This window comes from Carlito syrichta, unplaced genomic scaffold, assembly GCF_000164805.1.
Source record: "Carlito syrichta isolate Samal-C Ts95f unplaced genomic scaffold, Tarsius_syrichta-2.0.1 Scaffold256284, whole genome shotgun sequence".
NCBI classification, from domain to species: Eukaryota; Metazoa; Chordata; class Mammalia; order Primates; family Tarsiidae; genus Carlito; species Carlito syrichta.
This window is the reverse complement of record NW_007200380.1, coordinates 287,667-301,794: the sequence shown is the minus strand read 5'-3', so window position 1 is coordinate 301,794 and position 14,128 is coordinate 287,667.

Sequence of the window (14,128 nt, the reverse complement as noted above, 5' to 3'; positions counted from 1 at the left end):
AACTTTAAAGAGACTGACTTTGGTTTTGACTTGGCTTCTCCTTATTACCAGCTATGTGACTCTGGACAAGGCATTGTGCCTTTTAAGCCTCCCTGGTCTCCCCATCTGCACAAAGCAAATCATTCTAGCATCTACTTCCTTAGAATGTCATCAAGTATATACAAGGATGTCCCCTTAAAAAACCGGAATTATCTTTTGGAGGGCAGGCCCGTTGAAGTACAGGCTTCCCCCATTGTGTTCTAGGAACCTTCTGCATCAGTGTACCAGATAGCGTTTTTGTGAAAAGCTATGTTCAACTTTTTGAATACCTAAAAGTTATACCTAAAAGTTCAAGATGCTTGAATATTTTTCAACTTTTCCAAAGTTAATAAGTGCCGGAGTCAAGCATGACATGAAAAGCCATACTCAAAAATTTAAATGATAACTTTCCTCAAAATTGTCAGAAATAGGTTGGGTGTGGTGGCTCAAGCCTATAATCCCAGCACTTTGAGGGGCCGAGGTGAGGGGATTGCCTGAGCCCACAGGTTTGAGAACAGCCTGGGCAACTTGGTGAGACCTCATCTCTACAATAAATCAAAAAAATTAGTGGGGTGTGGTAGTGCATGCCTGTAGTTCTGGCTACTTGGAGGACTGAGGCGGAAAGTTTGCCTGAGCCCAGCAGGTTGTTGCTGGGGTGGCCATGAACGTGCCACTGCATTCTAGCCTGGATGATGGAGTGAGACATATGTGCTTTTTCACACATATTTGCTGTCATGCTTTTCTCTGTTTCTTCCTCCAGACTGTGAGCTCCTGGAGGGCAGGGACCTTGTCATTTTCAGTGCCACATTCAGGCCTAATATGGCCCCTGCACACAGTGAACCTCCAGGCACAGTTGTTGAATTAATAAATGGGAAAATTTCAGAGCTGCCCCTTCCCACCCCCCATGGCTTACACTGTGGAGATGGATACTAATTAAGGTGTATGTGGGTTCGAGGCAGGTGAATGCCCAGAATGACCTCTATGTGGCCTTTGCTGCACTCCAGTTGCGCCAGCACAGTGCAGTGAGCACTACTTGCCCCTTGGTGGTAAAACAGCCCCAGCTGGGAAAACCAGAAAACAAAACATGTACCTTTGTGTCCTCAAGGTAGTGCAGCTCCCAGGCAGCCAGAGGGCAAAGAAGTAGGACCTACAGGCTTCAGGGGCCATGAGAGAGCTCTTCCCTTGTCTCCCTCTTTGACTCCACTGTGCTGGGTGTCCAGTCCACACATGAGGCCTCCCCACCACAGCTAGGGCAATGACTTCATTCCCATTTCCAAATGAGGACTTTGAGACTCAAGCAAGGATGGATGCATAGTCTAGGGCTCTGCAATCTTCTGTACTACCCCAGATCCTCAGTCCCTGAAACCCTCAGGCTGCTTTCTGCTTAGAAGGACTGCCAGGGGTAGAAGGCTTTTCTTAGGGCCTCAGAGTACAGAGGGTCACCGATGGAGAGCCAACCAACAGACACTTCTTCAAGCCTTGGTCTCACCAAGGGCAAGAACCCTAAATTTATAGAGGAGTCAATTGAGGCCTTCTCTCCTGTAACCCCTTTTCAGGGAGGCCCTTCGTAGTTCCAGGTGCCCAGAGTGGTGGACACAGGGACCAAAACCCTGTCTTTGAGGTTGCCCTAGGGATGGCCCTCACCTAGGTCTGGTATCTCCCTCCTTCCCTATGTTGGGTATGCTGCTAGGAGTCTGAATGCCACTGCCACATGGCAATCTCTTTCCTTTTTGTCACCTCCACAGGGCTGGCACCTCTTATGACCACCCATCTTTGGTCAGTGTGTGTGTGTATGTGAGTGTGTGTGTCTGTGTGTGCATGTGCGCACATGCATGTATGGAGAGGAAAGGTCCCCATATAAGAGGGCTTATGCAGGGGTTCCCAGGATCTTAGGGATTCTCATTCCCAAGCCATGGAGGGGTTTAGCTCTGGTCTAGGAGGTGGGAGCCTTCCCTTCTCTGGTGCCTGGGCCAGTCCCTACCTCTCTCCTGAACTTAGTTTCCTAATCATCCCATGAGCGTTTGGATATAGAAGTTCACCTTAAGTAAGCTGGGATAATCTTAGGGTTTACCTCATTAGTTTCACATCTCATAGGGATCCCTGTTCTTCATATTCTGATGTCTAGTGTTTTTAGTACCATTGCTTAATGTGTTTTATCTGGTTATTTCAGATGGGAAGGTAAATCTGGTCTTTGTTACTCCAATTTGATTAGAAGCAGAAGTCTCTGTGTTTGCTTGTTAAATATGTGAAGTCTTCTCCTTCCTCATTATGGACTTTTGTCATATATGTATTGCTCGTTTGCATTTTCTTTTTTGTTATTTGCCTGTTCATGTTTTAGCCCTGTAGTGTTGATCTTTTATAGATGTGTATGAACTGCTTATAAACTAAGACAGTGATTCCTTTGTCCCTCATATATGTAGCAAACATATTTCCCAGTTGGTCTCCAGAGTTTATATTTTTTTCTCTGAACTGACGTCTTTAACTTTCTTATAAAACTTTTCAGTCATCATCTTCTAATTTGGGATCATGCCTTTATTCTTCCACATTATACATGAAAAATAATTCATTTCTACCTTCTTTACAAACTTAGTAATTTGCTAAAAGTTTACCTCTAACATCTTTATTCTTAAATTCATGTAAAAGTGCACAGATTGTAAATGTGAAATGAGCAAATTATGACAAATTTGAACATAAAACTGTGTAATAGTCATCAGGTAAAAAATAATAAAATGTTACCAGAAGTCCGAGGCCCACTTGCACCTGTTTCAGTCACAACTCTAATACTGCACCCCAAAGGTCACTCCTATCCTTACTCCCCTCTCTCTCTCTTTTTTTTTTTTTTGAGTTGGGGGTCTTACTCTGTTGGTCAGACCGGAATGCAGTGGCATGATCAAGGCTCACCACAGCCTTGACCTCCTGGGTGCAGGCAATCCTTCTGCCCGAGCCTCCCGAGTAGCTGGGACTACAGCCACTGCACTGGCTAATTTTTAAAAAAATTTCTGTAGAGATGAGGTCTTGCTGTGTTGCCTCGTTTAGTCTTAAACTTCTGGGTTCAGGCAATCTTCCTGCCTCAGCCTCCCAAAATACTGGGATTACAGGTGTGAGCCACAGTCCCTGGTCACCTATCCTTACTCTAAGGACATAGATTGGTTTAGTCTGTTTTTACACTTTTTAAAAATGTAAACATTCAGTAATGAATTCTATGGTGTCTCGCTTCTTTATTGCACTGCTATGTTTTGAAATTTATTGATGTTTTATATCATTTGGATGTACATATTTCTTCTCTTGACTATGTTATATTTATGTGTCAATTTTACCACTGAAAATTTCACATTTGGGCTATTACAAATAATCTGCTTTGAACATTCTTGTACATGTCTTTCAAGGTATAAATATTATCTTTCTTTGAGTATATACCTATATTTGCAGAATTGCTGGGCCATAGAGTAGCTTATGTCAAAACTTTAGTAAATGTAACTAAACATTTTTCCAAAGTGATTATACCAACATACCTACCACTAGTAGTGTGCAAGAGTTATAATTGTTCTTTATCTTTAAACACTTGTTATTGACAGTCTTTTCTTTTAGTCCTGCTGGTGGATAAGAGCAGTTTATTTCTAAAATTGTAAGTCTTGAAACTTATTTATTGTAATGTGTGTTTTGGGATTATAACTTGGTTTTATTCTAGCTGGATAATTACTTATTCCAACATAGTTCATTGAATACCCCATTGAGTACTCCTACTGTGTTGCAAGTGCCACTTCTTTTATCATACACTAAATTCTTAAGTACTCTTTTTCCTGAATTTGTACAGGAATGAAGCACATACTTTTAAAACATTGTAGCAATATCATTCATAGTACTACATAATAGGTATTTCTGTGCTTTTTCAGTAGCTTCCTGGCTCTTAAACTAGTTTTCTTTTCATACGAAATTTACTTATATTCTTATTATATATAAATACGCAAAAGAAGAAAGGCATATAAACAGAAATCTCTAGAATATAAAGAGGTCCTTTCTAAGAAACTTGTATGTGTCCCTATTTGTTGGGAGTCTCAGGTTTAGTGATTCACTAGGAAGACTCACAGGTCTCAACATATAGTCTACTCATGACTATAATTTATTACAGCAAAAAGACACCAAGCAAAATTAGCAAAGGGAAAAGGCACATGGGGCAAATTAAATACAAACCAGGCTCAAGCATCCAAGGGTACTGTGCCAGTGGAGTCACATGGGAAATGCTAATTTCCTCAGAAACAAGTTGTGGCAATGTGTGTGAAATGTCACAGAAGCTCATCAGAGATTCAGTGCCCAGGCTTTTTAATGAAGGTTGCTCATGTAGACGCCATTTGTCTGGCACATACCAAAATTCCAGACTCCCAGAAGGAAAGCAGGTTGAACACCATCAACCATATTGTTTAGGAACAGTGAGCCACTGTGATCTGTTAGGGTGATGGGTGTCCTTCTGTTGTTTACCAGAAACATTAGACAACAGCATATGGCTAGAGACTTGGTGCCAATGGTTTTTACTGTGGGCTGATCACTCAAGTACCCATGGCATAAGCCAAGATTCCAGACTCCCAGAAGGAAAGCAAGTGTTCAGCATAAATCACACTGTTTTTATAAACAGTTTAGGCACTCTGAGCCTTTCTTATCCAGGAATGATGGAAAGAATACTCCTCAAATCCAAGTTACCAGACACCAGCCAAGGCCCACCTTGCAAGAAGGCCTTTGTAAGGACAGTGGTCAGGCCTGCTACATTAACCCTTTCATAACACTTTTCTCTATGGTCCATTTCTTGTACCTTGGCCAAGGCATCTTTATGGCACACTTATTTCCAGTAGGACCCATGCAACAGGTTGAGACCAAACTGCAGTATTGAGTGCACTTATGTCTTTCTGGGATCCTAGATCTAACTGGTTAAACAAATACCACTAACTATAAAGGTTTATCTTAAAAATCCGGTGGCTTCCTCCTTAAGCTTTTGTATTACATTTTTTTTTTAATCTGCCCCAGGTTCAGGTGTAGCACAACTCTGACAAGTTGATCTGAAAACCTTCCAAGGCTGGGCAGGGTCACGATAGATGGGGTACTCATGGAGAAATATGATCCTGGAGGGCACATGTCATATTCCTGAAAACAAACACTTCATAGTTAGAGTATCCCAAGTGGGACCCCAAGTTAGTCAGGCAGCACTGGTTAACAGGGTTGCCAATGGGGTCTCCCACTGTGGGGCCTTCCACCCTTGGGCTTCCAGTTCAACCTGAAGAGTTCAGTTGACTGCTTGGTTTCAGAGGGATTGCCTTAGGCAGTCAGTTCTAAACAGTTTTGCATGTCTATGACACCAGTTCATCCTTCTCACCTGTGTAGAATGTGCTGGTGCAGGAACTGGGCCATCTGTTGCTGTTCTGCAGGCAATGCCTCTGTCATGTGACTCTAGGCTCAGCAGTCAGTTTGAATTTAAAGCATACCCAGCAGCTTGAAAAAGTAGCATGGGAGCTTTCCTTCAGAAAGAGGGGAAAGTTTCCACGAACAGGTCTAAAAAAAAAAATCAAGTTTATTAACAGCATCCCCCTTATCATACCTTCTCAAGTGCTAGGATTTGGGTTTTTTTAGTTATTATAATACAATCAATGTGTTTTATTCAGTAATCAAAGCTTTACACTTTTTCCTAATCTTTTTTTTTTCCTCCCCCAGACTATTTATCTGAAAGGGTTGTAGGTAAGAGAAACAGATGCATTTTTAGGGAAAAAAAATTACACATAACTGATCCAGAAAGATTCATCATGTTTAGGAATCGGTCAGGACAAAACTTGCCTTTTGAAAAATATTTCAAAATGAGTTCACAACCTTTCACCTCCTTTGTCCTGATTATTTATCCAGTGAGCAGCCTAGAAAAGATCGCACCCTTTTGGGGAATGACAGCTGCATTTGCCAATCAAACTGCCTTACTAAGGTGTGTGCACCGGGATAAAGGTGAGGAAAGTCAAGTCAGGATATCAGTTTCTCTGTTGTTGCAAAGTGCAGTTAACAATTAGTAGCAACTCCGGCTGCGGCTGCGGCCCGCGGCTGCGGAGGTGCGAGGGCTCGTTCAGCGCGCTTGGCGGATTTCTCTGGCGGGGAACCTAAGAAATAACCCCGAAGTATTGGCCAAAGTAAAACCCTTAGCCGGGCTCGGTGGCTCAGCTTGTAATCCCGCGCCGTTGGGAGGCTGAAGTGAGTGGATTGCCTGAGCCCACGGGTTCGAGACCCGCCCGGGCAGCGAGACCTCATCTCTACAATAAATCAAAAAATCAGCCGGGCGTGGTGGCGCATGCCTGTAGTTCCGCCTACTCGGAAGGCTGAGGCGGAAGGATCGCCGGAGCCCAGCAGGCGAGGCTGCGGTGGCCGGGAGCGGCCACTGCACTCCAGTCTGGGCGACAGAGTGAGACTCCAACTCAGAAAAAAAAATAACAAAACAGAGTAAAACTCTTGCTGAGGAAGCAGAATATTGAGGCCGCCGCCTGTCCGCTCGGTGGCTTTTGTCCGGGGCTGTGACACAGACTGAAAATGGAAATAACCAGCTCACCGGCTGGAATGGTACTCGCTGACACCGAGCTCTCTATCTCTGTTACTTTGGGGAAATCTACACATAAACATCACAATCTCCCTTCCCAGCCCAAGGAGAATGGCACTGACCAGAAGCATCCTCAGGAGGAAGTAATTCACAAATTGGCCACGCAGCTGAGACACATTGGGGACAGCATCGATCATAGGATGGTTCAAGAGGATCTTCAACGGGATGACAGAGATGCACTGGCTCATTTTGTTTTATTTTTCTTTAGAAGAGTTCAGGTGTGGCTGCGCTTTTTCTGGAATAACCATTTGCTCTAAAAGGAATGTAAATGTTAAGTTCTGCTTTCTTTTTACTCTCTGAGAAACATGAATCCCACTGGGACAGATGGGAAGAATACCTTTCTCTGTCTCTCTTTTTACCCATCCCTGTTGGTCTGTACTTGGTTTGCTGGAGAACTGTGGACTCATAGCCCATTTGTCTGTTCAGAGCAACTAACTATGAAGTGTCTGCCATCGTCTCATGGTAAAGTCCAAGGAGTAATTAGGAACCCAGGAAGCCTTGCTGCCCAGAAAACACCAGTGCTGCGGATGGTCCCAGTGCTTCTTGTAAGGAAACACTGCTCATTTCCTTATATGAAATAGAATCTCCTCTTCAAAATCAGAGGTCACAAAAATGGGCGCTTTCTCCTGGCCTCTCCCTGGGTACTGTGCCCTCCAGTGACTTGAGGGCTCCACTCTCGATACCATGTCCAGATCTGTTCTTCTCAGCGACGTGTTCTCCCCTACCCCGTCCTGACCCTCAGTTTCCCAATCCTGGCTCCAGCCATCTCTGGAAAATCAAAGGGAACTGTCCATCTCTAATGCTCATATCCAACCTCCATGCCCCAATAACGTTCCCATTTCCATGATGAGAGGCCCCAAACACCTGATGGGTGTTTCCAGGTCTCTCTTGTGTTCTTTTCTTGCCTTTCATGCTTACACTCCTCTGTGACCCACTTCAACACTCCTGTTTTCCCACCACCACTTGACCCTGCCCAGAGGTGTCTTTTGCTGCTCTGCCATCCTCCTATGGGCTTGCCTGCTTAAAATCGTGTGTGCTTAGTCCTTGGCCACCAGTCCTGCCTTCTGGATGAGTGCAAGACCCAAACGAGTTGTGAATCCATCATAAGGCAAAAACTCGTTTTTCTGTTGCTGGATGGCTTTGCTATTATTGGTCAGCGGGCCCTTTGCCGGTTGAATGTATGTTACCATTCTCTTCTACATGCTCTAATGTAGTTCTTTCACTTTCTTTCTTCTCCTTTTACCTTTTTGTCTACCTCATATTCCTCCTCTGCCCCCTTTCTAAAGAATTACAATTTTTAAAAAAGTTTGTTGCTATAAATTGAAAGTTCTATGTATGCATCTTGAGTTCTTCATAGGAAAATAGTTATTTTAAAACATGAAATAAATGTTATTTTATAGAGCAAACAAAACGAAACAAAACAAAACAATTAGTAGCAGCAGTAGTGAGACATCCCACAGAGGGATGACAATCTCATCCGTCAGGAGGGACAGAGAAGTCACAGTTTTAGTGATGTGTGGAATGCAGAACCTAGCAGCAGCTCAATTTTATACAATCCCATGAGAAAATAAATCCTTTGTGGTGGGTATCTCCAAGGAACTCAGACAATCCAGTCAGTATCTACTATGTTTTCCCAGTTTAGGGCCCTTTAGAGGGGTTTCATAAACCTGTACCAGTCACAGAGTTGATGTCCTATTTATCTGACCTGAACCTGCTTTCAGCATGGACCAGCTTAGCTTAGGCTGAAAGCAGCCCATAGCTGATAGGTGTCAGTTTTCAGCTCAGAGTCAGGTTCTGGTTAATTAGGATTCGCTTTTCTTGTGCAGCAGCAAAGCAGAGATGCTGTAGGACTAGATAGCTTTGTTCCTAGTCAAAGTGACAAGCAAGGTTTCACTTAGCCCTTTTAACCTTATCCATTTGAGAATCCAAGCTGACCCACTCAAAAATATGCACATTGGGTCAGAAAATCATCAGCCTCTGAGAGTCAGATATCTGATCTCACAAAAGCTCATTAGAGACTAAAAATGCCTTTTAAAATTCTGAATGCATACCTCTATCTTGAGGTTGCCTCTTCATGTTGACTTTCTTTTTTCAGAGGCTCCAGTTGGCAAACATCATAGCAAAAATAATTAATTGTGGAGTCTTGTTCTGTTTCCAGAATTCAGAGTTTAAATTCCAACCTGCTCACTTAGCTGCACAAGGCAAAGAAGCTGTGTCCCAATAACTTTTCTTTGCAACTTCCCCTAATCGAGATGTTCTCTCTAGCATTTATGGAATTAAAAGTATTTAACATTTTTTACCAATTTTGTCATACATCCAGGTATAATAGCCACACAACACAAAGCCATTAAGCTTTTTTTCTATTGCAGACTTACTCAAATCCATGCAGTAAATTCTGCATTTGCAGAGTTGACATTAGAGCTGTGGGAAAGATCTAGACTGGGCAACAGGGTGAGGGGAAGGGAGAGAGGAAGAAGGGTGCTGCAGCAGGTCTGCAGCAAGGCTGATGAAGAGGCTGGAGTCTCGGTCCTTCTCCCTTGGCTCTGCTACAGCCCTGGGAACGTCTAACGTTTTGGAGCCACCCAAAAGCTCACCTTGAGAATTTTACACCTTTGGGTTTTTTTCTACCACCTGGAGGAGAGAACAAAAACCAAACATTCAGCTGCATGTTTTCCTCCCCTCACTTTATCTAGCACAATTAAAAAGCAGCCAAGGGTTGGATCTATGTCTAATTTCATAGGTAACTCTTGCTCTTTTAACAGAAGACAGCAGCTCAGCTGCCATTTTTATACCATGGATGACTTCATAGCCATCCAGGCACCAAAGGTTCGTTGTATTATACCTCTTTGTTCTTCTTTTTCCCAGACAATGAATTAGTCATATTTTAGTGAGTCTGGGTTGTTCTGGAAATTTCTACTTCTGATGCCAACTGTGCCAGGGATCCCCAAAACCATCCCTGGGTTCAGTGAATTGCTAGGAGAACTCATGGGACTTAGTATATAGTCATACTGTAGCTATGATTATGACTTATTACAGCAAAATCAGCAAAAGGGAAAGGTCATGGGTCAATGTACAGAGGATACCCGGCAAAAGCTTCCAAGGATTGTCTCTCAGTGGAGTCACATAGGATGTGCTAAATTCCTCCAGTCACAAGTTGTGACAACACATATGAAGTGCTGTCATAGAAGCTTATCTGAAACTCAGTGCCCAGGCTTGTTATAGGGGGCTGGTTATGAAGATACCACCTGCCTAGCACATACCAAAATTCCAGACTCCCAGAAGAAAAGCAGGTGTTCAATGTAAACCATATTGTTTAGTCACAGTAAGTTATTCATTGTGAATGAAATCCAAGTTCCCAAACCTTCCCAACATTTAAGTTTCCAGATGCCAGTCAAGGGCCAACCTTGTAGACAGGCTTTCTAAGGGTAGGTGTTTTAGGTCTTTTTTTTCTGCTGTGAAGTGCTTAATTTTGGTTTTATTTATGGCTGCATAATCTTGCATCATGTATATATACCACATTTTAAAAATCCAGTCCAGTTTCTTTTGTTTTTAACTTTAAAACTTTTTATTTTAAAGATGTGGGGTACAATGCAGGGTTAGGTATACAAATATTTATTATTTAGGCCACTGAAATGGCAACTTGACTTCAATTTATTGTTAGTGCACAAGTTTGCAATGCTTTCATTGGTTCAACCCTTGTATGAGGTTAATTATAACTTCAGACTTGTGAGTGACAGACACATTAATGAGCCACGAGATTATCAATCTCACTCATTTCAATTTGGGGTGGTTGCTATTATTTGTTTTTACTTGCATATATTTGAATACACTAAATGCCAAAATGTAAGTAAAACTCTGCGATGAGTTATCTGAAAAATGACATTTATTAAATGAGGAAAGACATTTATTAAATGAGGTCTTTGCATAGTATGAAAAAAATGGAGAAAGTCAGAAATTTACCAGCACATACTGATAGCTAACCACAGAAGGTATATAATACCAGTATAAAGGAACATAGACTGTATCTGGAAGAAATTCTATAAGTGAATTCTGCAAAACAGGCAACTGTTAAGCCAGATCATCAGAAAAATGTAACTAATAAGAAAGGTACGTAATTTAAATACTTACAATTTATTCCAGATAAACAACTAATAAATTGCAACACTTACTTGCTAAATCTGTCAAGGTTCTCCAGGGAGCCGGAAACCTCAGACCCTTTTCCCCGCGAGCGGGCGCGAGAGCTTATGGGGAATGTAGTGCGCTTTGGCGCCGGCCGTGGGAGCCGCGCCGGGCCTTCCGCGCATGTGCAGTGCGCCGCGTCGCGGTTTGTTTCTTTTCTCCGGTCGCAGCCTCGCGAGGACGCTCTCCTGGAGCCTGGCGGCTCCCAGCAGAGCGCCCTGGGAGAGCACGCGGCGGCTGAGCCCGGGAGGAGGGTGCTGGACTCGGGACTCCGTGCGGCCTGGCAGTGGGCTGACCTCGGTTTGAATCTTTCGTCTGTTTTTATTTGTTTGTTTGAGACAGGGGCTTACTGTCGTCCAGGCTGAAGTGCAGTGTCGCGATCATAGCTCCTTGCAGCCTCGACCTCCTGACTTGAGCGATCCTCTTGCTTCGGCCTCCCCGGTAGCTGGGACTACAGGAGCGCGCCACCACCCCTGGCCCTTGAATCCTCCCTGTGCTTTTAATTTTCTATTCGTTGACTTTTCCTGATTTGCTTAGATTATCGGATTGGTTTGCATTTTTCTGTGAGAGAACATACATTGTCAATAAATCAGTAGAAAACAAATGTTTTTAAGTTTGGGAACTAGCATGTCTAAACACTGTGTGAGCATACGTAAAGTTATGCATAACAACGAGGGTGTCCCCTCTCTGACTATCCTTTCTGTCCCTTCTAAAGACACCTCCCATTTCAGAGGTGTTTTGCCAGCTGCCATGTGGAGCTTTTTAGGCTGGTGATATTTCTCATAATCTTTTCTTCTTTCTCAGCCATACCTTACAATTTCCTACGCTCTTCCAACACCAGTGGAAAATGATCACGCCCCAGGTAAATTGTGCATTTTTTCACAGTTTTGCCTAACAATGATTATGTGAGGTCTAAAAAATGTCTATACGTTTATGTGAAATAGTAGAAATAATATTTTTAATTGTTTGGGGTATATACATACGAATGAAATTGCTGGACTTTATGATAATTCTACATTTAATTTATTGTGGAACTCCTAAACTGGTTTCCACAGTAGGGTTCCTTGCAATCCATATGCATTTTAGGTTAGCTTTTCTGTTTCTGCAAAAATGTTTGTTTGTTGAGTTTTTGATAAGGGTTGCGTTGTGTCTGTAGATCACTTTGGGGAGTATTAGCATCTTAATATTAAATCTTACAATCCATGAACATGAGGTGTTTTTTCATGTATTTAGATCTTTAATTTCTTTCAGAAATGTTTTGGGATTTTTTAGTGTTAAATGTTAAAATCCTTGGTTAAGTTGGTTATTTTGTTCATTTATGTGCTATTGTAAATGAACTTGTTTTCTTAGTTTCCTTTTTGATTGCTTATTGTATTAGTAAACAACTAATTTTTGAGTGTTGACCTTGTATCCTGTAACCTTACTGAATTTGTTCTTCTAGTTCTAATTGTTTCTTTGGAGATTCTTTAGGATTTTCTATATATAAGATCCCATTCTCCACAAATAGAAATAGTTTTATTTCTTCCTTTCCAATGTAGAAGTCATTTATTTATTTATTTATCTATCTATTTATTTATTTATGCCTAATTGCTCTTGCTAGAATTTCCAGTACAATGTTGACTGTAAGCGACTAAAGCAGGTATCTTTATTTTATTTTTGTTTGTTTTTGTTTGAACCATCTTAACCATTTTTAAGTGTACAATTTAGCAGTAGTGTTAAGAATATTCATATTTTTGTGCAACCAATCTCCAGAACTTTTTCATCTTGTAAAACCAAAACTCTGTACTCATGAAACAACTACTCATTTTCCCTTCCCTCATCCCTTGGTTATCACCATTATTCTTTGTTTCTATGAATTTGGCTACCTTTGATAGCTCATATAAGTGAAATTATACAGTATTTGTCTTATTGTGACAAGTTCATTTCACTAAGCATAATGTCCTCAAGCTTCCTCAAAATTGTATCATGTGTTAGAATTTACCTTCTTTTTAAGGTTCAGTGACATTTCATTTCATGTGTATATGTATTCATCTCAGTGGACATTTGGTATCCACTTCCTCCTGACTATTGTGAACAATGCTGCTATTAACATGGGTGTACAAGTATCTCTTTGAGATCCTGCTTTCAATCCTTTTGGAGATCGATCATCTATCTATCTATCTATCTATCTATCTATCTATCTATCTATCTATCTATCTATCTATATGTATATTCAGAAGTGGTATGACTGGATCCTATGGTAATTCTGTTTTTAATTTTTGAGGAACTGCCATGATATTTCTTACAGAGGCTATACCATTATATAGTCCATCAGTAGGGCACGGGGTTCTGATTTCTTAACATTTTTGCCACCCCTTGTTATTTTCTCTTGTTGTTGTTTTGATAGCAGCCAGTGTAATGGGTGTAAGATGATATTTTTATTGTGGTTTTATGTTTTTCTAATGATTAGTGATGTTGAACATTTTTTCATAAGTTTGTTGGCCATTTGTGTATCTTTTTTTGAGAAATGTCTATTCAAGCCCTTTGTCCATTCTTAAATCAGGTTTTTGTTTTGTTTTGTTTTGAGTTGGGGGTTCTTTATATATTTTAGATATTAATCCCTTGTCAAGTATATGATTTGCAAATATTTTCTGCTATTGTATTGGTTGCCTTTTCATTTGGTTAACTGTGTCCTTTGATGCACAATTTTTAAGTTTGATGTAGTCTGGTTTATTTTTACTTTTGTAGCCTGTGTTTTTGGTATCATATGTAAGAAATTATTGCTAAATACAATATAATGCCAGGAAGCTTTTCTTCCAAGTGTTCTTCAAAGGGTTTTGTAGCTTTAGCTTTTACATTTAGATATTTGATTCATTTTGAGTTAATTTCACTTAGGTTTTGTTGTTGTTGTTGTTTCTGTTTTTGTAGTTTAATATTTTGCATGTGGCAATCCAGTTTTTATAACATTGTTTTGTTGAAAGATTATTCTTTCCCCATTGAATATTCTTGGGACCCTTTTGGCCATACATGTGCAGGTTTGTTTTGGGGCTCCCTTTACTGTTCTGTTTGTCTTTTTTAAAAAATTATTATTTATTTATTTTTCAAATTATTAAGATGTGGGGTACAATTCAGGGTTAGGTATACAAACATTGATTATGCAGGTACCCTTGTTGATGAGATATGCCCTCCTTCCCCTAGCAGTTTCCCTCAACTGCCAGTCCTACTCCGCCCCCCTCACAGTTTCCCATTACTGCCAAACACTTTCTTATAGTATTATAATTGTTCAGGGTCCACTTATGAGTGAGAACATGTGGTACTCTGTTCTTTGTTTCTGTG